The sequence below is a fragment of the Gnatocerus cornutus genome, unplaced genomic scaffold (assembly GCF_029298725.1).
Source record: "Gnatocerus cornutus isolate USDA-ARS CGAHR unplaced genomic scaffold, icGnaCorn1.1 ctg00000256.1, whole genome shotgun sequence".
Classification (NCBI taxonomy): domain Eukaryota; kingdom Metazoa; phylum Arthropoda; class Insecta; order Coleoptera; family Tenebrionidae; genus Gnatocerus; species Gnatocerus cornutus.
In genome coordinates this window covers 25,199-32,500 of record NW_028275575.1, presented here as the reverse complement: position 1 = coordinate 32,500, position 7,302 = coordinate 25,199, and the positions used below count along the sequence as shown (strand labels likewise).

Genomic DNA, 7,302 nt, shown 5'->3' with positions numbered 1-7,302 from the left:
AAACCCTTCTCCACGTCAGTCCTCCAGGGCCTCGCTGGAGTATTTGCTACTACCACCAAGATCTGCACCGACGGCGGCTCCAGACGGCCTCACGGCCAGTCCTTCTGCGCTCACCGCCGCGACCCTCCTACTCGTCAGGGCTTCATGGCCGGTTAATTTAATAACCTGACCGCACATGCCTCTGACGGCCGAGTATAAGCACGACGCTTCAGCGCCATCCATTTTCAGGGCTAGTAACTTCGGCAGGTGAGTTGTTACACACTCCTTGGCGGATTCCGACTTCCATGGCCACCGTCCTGATGTCTTAAGTTACCAACGCCTTTCATGGTATCCCATAAGCGTCGATTTAGGCGCTTTAACTCGGCGTTTGGTTCATCCCACAGCGCCAGTTCTGCTTACCAAAAATGGCCCACTTGGCACTCTGATTCGAGTCTCGCGGCTTCAATAGTTCGAGCAAGCCGGAGATCTCACCCATTTAAAGTTTGAGAATAGGTTGAGGCCGTTTCGACCCAATGCCTCTAATCATTCGCTTTACCGGATGAAACTCGTATGCTATGAGCGCCAGCTATCCTGAGGGAAACTTCGGAGGGAACCAGCTACTAGATGGTTCGATTAGTCTTTCGCCCCTATACCCAGTTCCGACGATCGATTTGCACGTCAGAATCGCTACGGACCTCCATCAGGGTTTCCCCTGACTTCGTCCTGACCAGGCATAGTTCACCATCTTTCGGGTCCCAGCGTGTACGCTCTTGGTGCGCCTCTTCTCGCAATGAGAACGAGACGCCCCGGGAGTGCGGGGCGGCAGCCGTAACGACCGCCCATCCTCCCTTGGTCCGCGCAAGGCGGACCTTCACTTTCATTGCGCCTTTAGGTTTAGTTAAATCCCAATGACTCGCGCACATGCTAGACTCCTTGGTCCGTGTTTCAAGACGGGTCCTGAAAGTACCCAAAGCTATAGCGTCGCAGATCGGCGTTTCAACGAGGTCTGTCCGAGAACACCTCAGCGAACAGCCACCCGGGGACGGGACCGGCACCAGGTCCGATCACCATCACGACGGGCGCGCTTGCCGAAGGTCGGACGCTAACTGTGTAGCGGCCCCGCGCCATCTGTATACCGTCGAGCGAGCCGATCGGGAAACACCACGGGTTCATTCGGCGAACGGCGAACCGTCCGAACGAGCTCCACCGCGGGCCTTAGACCGGCACTCAACGGATCGCGACGTCCTACAGGGGGAGAAGTGCACGCGTTCGACGGCAGATCGACAAAACGAAAGGTGCAAACGACGCGTACGCCATCTGTCACACGATCGTCCAGCGCCGCCATCGAGTCACGCTGAATCTCCCCTTTCGACCTTTCGGGTTTCTCAGGTTTACCCCTGAACGGTTTCACGTACTATTGAACTCTCTCTTCAAAGTTCTTTTCAACTTTCCCTCACGGTACTTGTTCGCTATCGGTCTCGTGGTCATATTTAGCCTTAGATGGAGTTTACCACCCACTTAGGGCTGCACTCTCAAGCAACCCGACTCTGAGGAGAGATCCTCCCGTTATCGGCAGCGGTCGCTACGGGCCTGGCACCCTCTATGGGCTGTGGCCCCGTTCAAGATGGACTTGGACGCGCCGCACGATCTCGGGATGACGGATCCTCCCTAACACCACATTTCCCGGCGTCCGGTTTCGGCCGCGGGATTCGGTGCTGGGCTTCTCCCTGTTCGCTCGCCGCTACTGAGGGAATCCTAGTTAGTTTCTTTTCCTCCGCTTAGTAATATGCTTAAATTCAGCGGGTAGTCTCACCTGCTCTGAGGTCGCATATGAAAAATAAAAATTTTTCATTCGGTCATTTCGACGATCACGACACGTCTCCCATTCCTTGCTATACGTGTTCGTCATTTTTCTTTTTAAAAAATGGCTAAGTTTACAGAAACGCTTACGATCTGACGTCTGTCGCGATTTGCATTACACGTCTCGGACACGACGACCGTCTATAACGTTCTCAACCTTAAAACGCCATTTTTTTTTTTTAAATGACGACATGTTGAAGAAATAGGACGTGCTACGCCGAAAGACCAGCCAACAACTACAACAAGTAGTAGTTGGTCGCTTTCGCGTCTTAAGATGTCGCGCAAATTTACTCGCTGCACGAGAAACGCACACAAACACACGATTCTACGACACACCACGCAAGAACATGTGCCGACGTAAACACTTTCGTATTTATGATTCGCAAGGTGGACGTCCGACGGACTTTGTAAAAAAAAATACAAAGCATACCCGTCCCGTCCTTTTTGACGAAAAAACACGCTCGAGTAAACGTCTCGGCACACGTTCGAGGCGTGCGTCGTTATATCGTGACGTAAGTGACGATCACGTACATTAATGAGTACCTATTCGACGCGTCGCAACACATCCAACACGCTCCGACGTTTTCGTCCGAAAACGAAAACCGAGCAGTCTTTGAAATTGACACGACCCTCAGCCAGGAGTGGTCCGGGAACATTATATCCGAGGACCGCAATGTGCGTTCGAAATGTCGATGTTCATGTGTCCTGCAGTTCACAAGTTGACGCGCAATTAGCTGCGTTCTTCATCGACCCACGAGCCAAGTGATCCACCGTTCAGGGTAATCTTTTTAAAATTTAAACGCTCGTTCCACAAGAACCCCGATCATGCCGATCGTCCAGCTGTCTATACACGTCTTGCAAAAATTTTTGCGTACGTGCGTACATCCGAAACGAAAATGATCTTCGTGGTTCCGAAACGTGCCACGTCTAAAATTTCGGTGTTGTGGTATGGATATTTATGATTCTCGCTCTTAATTGTCTTTCGTCCGTACTTTCTCGTCTGAAAGGGAACGCGATCGTCGGTCTCAGTTTTACGCGTACGAAAAAATTAAAAAAAATATTAACCCAAACACAAATTTGTATCCGCGCACCGAAAAAGAAGCACTTTTCTTTTTCACGCGGTCTCCGCTTTTACACGCAAAGTACGAGCATGTATGTGTGAAGATGGGACATGTTCGATACGATTTTAATTAGGAATTTGCCAATTTCCTTTTTCTCAGCAATAATTTTAATAAATAATGCTGCTTTCTCTCATAAACTACATTTTCGGTAGTTTTCCTTTATTGTGTCTTTCATTTAGTGTGCGTGTGTGTGTGTCAAGCACTTTAAAAAGTGTGACGAAGAGACGGTTTTTGATCGATCGGAATGAACACATCATTACATCATCGTACTCGTTATGAAAAAGCGAATTAGTATCCGCCGTAAGCGAAAAGAGATTTTCGCGGGCGGTCTTTGTGTTCGTGTTTCAATTTTCTTTCTATATTTTTTCGTCGCCAAACCGAAGACAGATCGTGAATTTTGACGAAAAAATTTATAGACGTGCCAGACTGAGCGTCTAACATAAAATCCTCAAGTTTACCGTTCTATATCGTGACTTAATGACGATTGACGGTGTATATAATTTTGAAATGGTGCAGTCGTACGCTCCGTAAAGAGAATTTTACCGTTTCTAACGAAATCACTTTACCACATCTACCAAAAACATTAAAAAAGCAAGGTGTGATGTGTGTGCGATCGCTCGTTTAACGGCGCTTTCAAAAAACTCTTTGAAGCGTCTAACGACGAACATCATTCACGCGAATCGTAGAATCGGGAGCGTTTCTCGCCGGTCCCGTAGCCGGGCGTAAATCATTTAAAACCCACGGTGTCGTAACCTAATTCGACACCTGCGATTTTCTTCTTTCTCGACTACTCTGCTACATCCTCTCCGTGTGTCCGAAAAAAGAGGACTTCTAACGTCTTTCGACTTTCGCGGTGGAGTTCACAACTTTCCGCGATCCGGTCGAAAAACCGAAAGCGTCCCTCCTTCTTTCCATCATTGGAAAAGATCGAGAGATAGTACAAAAAAAATCAAAAAATCTAGGTACCCGAAGAAACAGCCGTATGCCCGAGCGAATTCGGTTTTTCTCGTTCAAAAAAGGTGAAAAACTCGATCGCAAGGACCGGCGCTGCGGGCCAGCGTAACGCTATTGTTTTTCCGAATATGTACGATTCGTAGTTCAAAACGTCGTACACACGGTGTTTCAAAAAGAAACAAGCAACGGCACGACAAAAGATCGTGCCGTCGACTCCATGTCATCGACGACGGTGTTGTAAAAACATAAAGTGTACATCGACACGATCAAATGAAAATGCATAATAATAAATTATACATATGTCAAAATTCGTGTGTACGAGGACACGTTAATGATCCTTCCGCAGGTTCACCTACGGAAACCTTGTTACGACTTTTACTTCCTCTAAATGATCAAGTTTGGTCATCTTCCCAGCGACATCGACGACGTCGAAACGCCATCGCGTACCGGTCCGAAGACCTCACTAAATCATTCAATCGGTAGTAGCGACGGGCGGTGTGTACAAAGGGCAGGGACGTAATCAACGCGAGCTTATGACTCACGCTTACTGGGAATTCCTCGTTCATGGGGAACAATTGCAAGCCCCAATCCCTAGCACGAAGGAGGTTCAGCGGGTTACCCGGACCGCTCGGTCAGGGAGGACACGCTGATTCCTTCAGTGTAGCGCGCGTGCGGCCCAGAACATCTAAGGGCATCACAGACCTGTTATTGCTCAATCTCGTGCGGCTAGAAGCCGCCTGTCCCTCTAAGAAGAATTGTTTGTACGCCGACAGTAAAAACCGCGCACGACCACCGGGCGAACCCAGGATCGACGGGCCTTTGGGATGTCGAAATACGCCTATTTAGCAGGCTAGAGTCTCGTTCGTTATCGGAATTAACCAGACAAATCGCTCCACCAACTAAGAACGGCCATGCACCACCACCCACCGAATCAAGAAAGAGCTCTCAATCTGTCAATCCTTCCGGTGTCCGGGCCTGGTGAGGTTTCCCGTGTTGAGTCAAATTAAGCCGCAGGCTCCACTCCTGGTGGTGCCCTTCCGTCAATTCCTTTAAGTTTCAGCTTTGCAACCATACTTCCCCCGGAACCCAAAAGCTTTGGTTTCCCGGAAGCTGCCCGCCGAGTCATCGGAAGAACGTCGGCGGATCGCTAGCTGGCATCGTTTATGGTTAGAACTAGGGCGGTATCTGATCGCCTTCGAACCTCTAACTTTCGTTCTTGATCAATGAAAGCGTTTTTGGCAAATGCTTTCGCTTCTGTCCGTCTTGCGACGATCCAAGAATTTCACCTCTAACGTCGCAATACGAATGCCCCCATCCGTTCCTATTAATCATTACCTCGGGGTTCCGAAAACCAACAAAATAGAACCGAGGTCCTATTCCATTATTCCATGCACACAGTATTCAGGCGAAGTTTTAGCCTGCTTTAAGCACTCTAATTTGTTCAAAGTAAACGTGCCGGCCCACCTCGACACTCAATGAAGAGCACCGCGGCGGGATTGAGTTGGGCCGCCCTCTCGAGCTAAGCCCACCGGCAGGACGTCCCGCGGCACGCCAGTTGACACCGCGAACGATGAACCGGCGGCGCGGGACACAGATTCGACTACGAGCTTTTTAACCGCAACAACTTTAATATACGCTATTGGAGCTGGAATTACCGCGGCTGCTGGCACCAGACTTGCCCTCCAATTGATCCTCGTTAAAGGGTTTAGAGTGTACTCATTCCGATTACGGGGCCTCGGATGAGTCCCGTATCGTTATTTTTCGTCACTACCTCCCCGTGCCGGGAGTGGGTAATTTGCGCGCCTGCTGCCTTCCTTGGATGTGGTAGCCGTTTCTCAGGCTCCCTCTCCGGAATCGAACCCTGATTCCCCGTTACCCGTTACAACCATGGTAGGCGCAGAACCTACCATCGACAGTTGATAAGGCAGACATTTGAAAGATGCGTCGCCGGTGCGAGACCGTGCGATCAGCGTAAAGTTATTCAGAGTCACCAAGTTGTACGATGACGGAGACCGCCACCGATTGGTTTTGATCTAATAAAAGCGCTCCTTCCGTTTCCGGTTGGAGCTCTGTTTGCATGTATTAGCTCTAGAATTACCACAGTTATCCAAGTAAATGTGGGTACGATCTAAGGAACCATAACTGATTTAATGAGCCTTTCGCGGTTTCACCTTAATTTGGCTTGTACTGAGACATGCATGGCTTAATCTTTGAGACAAGCATATGACTACTGGCAGGATCAACCAGGGAACTGCGTTCTTGTTTTAAAATAAGAGAGTTTTAGTCTTTCTTTCCTTCTAGTCATATAAGCTACAATAATCGTAGAATTTCGGAAAGACACCTGCTGCTCTTATAAAAAACTGAACACTTTCCTATTATTGTTTTGAAGAAAGTGTGCGTGTCTGCGAAACGAAAACCTCGTAAGAAGAGACGTAACGCCACGCGATCTTTCTGGATGGAAAATTTTTCGACATTTTTCTCACATCATCCTTGATTGAATCTCCTGCAACAATTTTATTCTTATTCATCCGTTCTAAGTTGTCGTCGTCGTCGAAATAAATAATTTGTACACACTTCGGGGTACACGTTTGTCAAAATTCATGAAATGCAACGTAACATTTTTACTTTAATAAATTTTTACAGTGCATTCAGATCGACTAAACGAACAACGACGGATGAATTGATTTATGGATTTTTATTTGTTGCGACTCATCGGAGGAGAGAGTGAAGAAAAAATAATCCAATATCATGGTTACGGAATAATTTTCTATGACTTTTTCATCCTTGTTTGAATCTTGCAACAATTAATTTTATTCATCCGTTCTAAGTTGTCGTCGTCGTCGAAATAAATAATTTGTACACATTTCGGTACACGTTTGTCAAAATTCATGAAATGCAACGTAACATTTTACTTTAATAAATTTTTACAGTGCATTCAGATCGACTAAACGAACAACGACGGATGGATTACTTATTTTTGTTGCGACTCATCGGACGAAAAGTAGAAACATAATCCTCCATTGTAATATAGTTTTTACGGAAAATTTTTCTTTTATTTTATATCCTTGATTGAATGCTGCATTTTATCCGTCTTTTTTTCGTCAAAAACAGAGATCAATGCGATTCATCGGACGAAGAAATAATTTCCCAGTTCAAAATTTAGAGATTTTTGGGCACATCGACTTGAAATTTTATCGTAAAGAAAAAATATCGTCGTCGACAAGCAAAAGTTCAAACATTCTCCATACTCTTCGCTAGATTGAAAGCGACGGTTTATTGTGAGATTTCTCTTTAGAAATATTCACACGTTACGAGTTTATGAAATTTTATTTATTTCAAAATTCTCGCTCGGACTTTAGTGAGTTGACGCATTTGTTAATTTTTGGTC

At 46.9% G+C, this 7,302-nt stretch overlaps 3 non-coding genes across 3 annotated transcripts in view; all 3 read right to left on the bottom strand.

Annotated features, from left to right (window-relative positions):
* The window catches only part of LOC148165661 (large subunit ribosomal RNA), a 4,038-nt gene extending 2,232 nt beyond the window's left edge, over positions 1–1,806 (bottom strand). Inside the window, exon 1 of the ribosomal RNA XR_015771280.1 lies at positions 1–1,806. This exon is cut by the window's left edge and continues 2,232 nt beyond it. This is a non-coding gene — a ribosomal RNA (large subunit ribosomal RNA).
* Positions 1,807–2,464: 658 nt separating this feature from the next.
* LOC148165660 (5.8S ribosomal RNA) lies at positions 2,465–2,621 on the bottom strand. Its single transcript, XR_015771281.1, has one exon. It is a non-coding gene; the product is annotated as a 5.8S ribosomal RNA (ribosomal RNA).
* Positions 2,622–4,243: 1,622 nt separating this feature from the next.
* LOC148165659 (small subunit ribosomal RNA) lies at positions 4,244–6,164 on the bottom strand. The gene has a single exon (XR_015771282.1). It is a non-coding gene; the product is annotated as a small subunit ribosomal RNA (ribosomal RNA).
* Between the last annotated feature and the right edge of the window lie 1,138 nt (positions 6,165–7,302).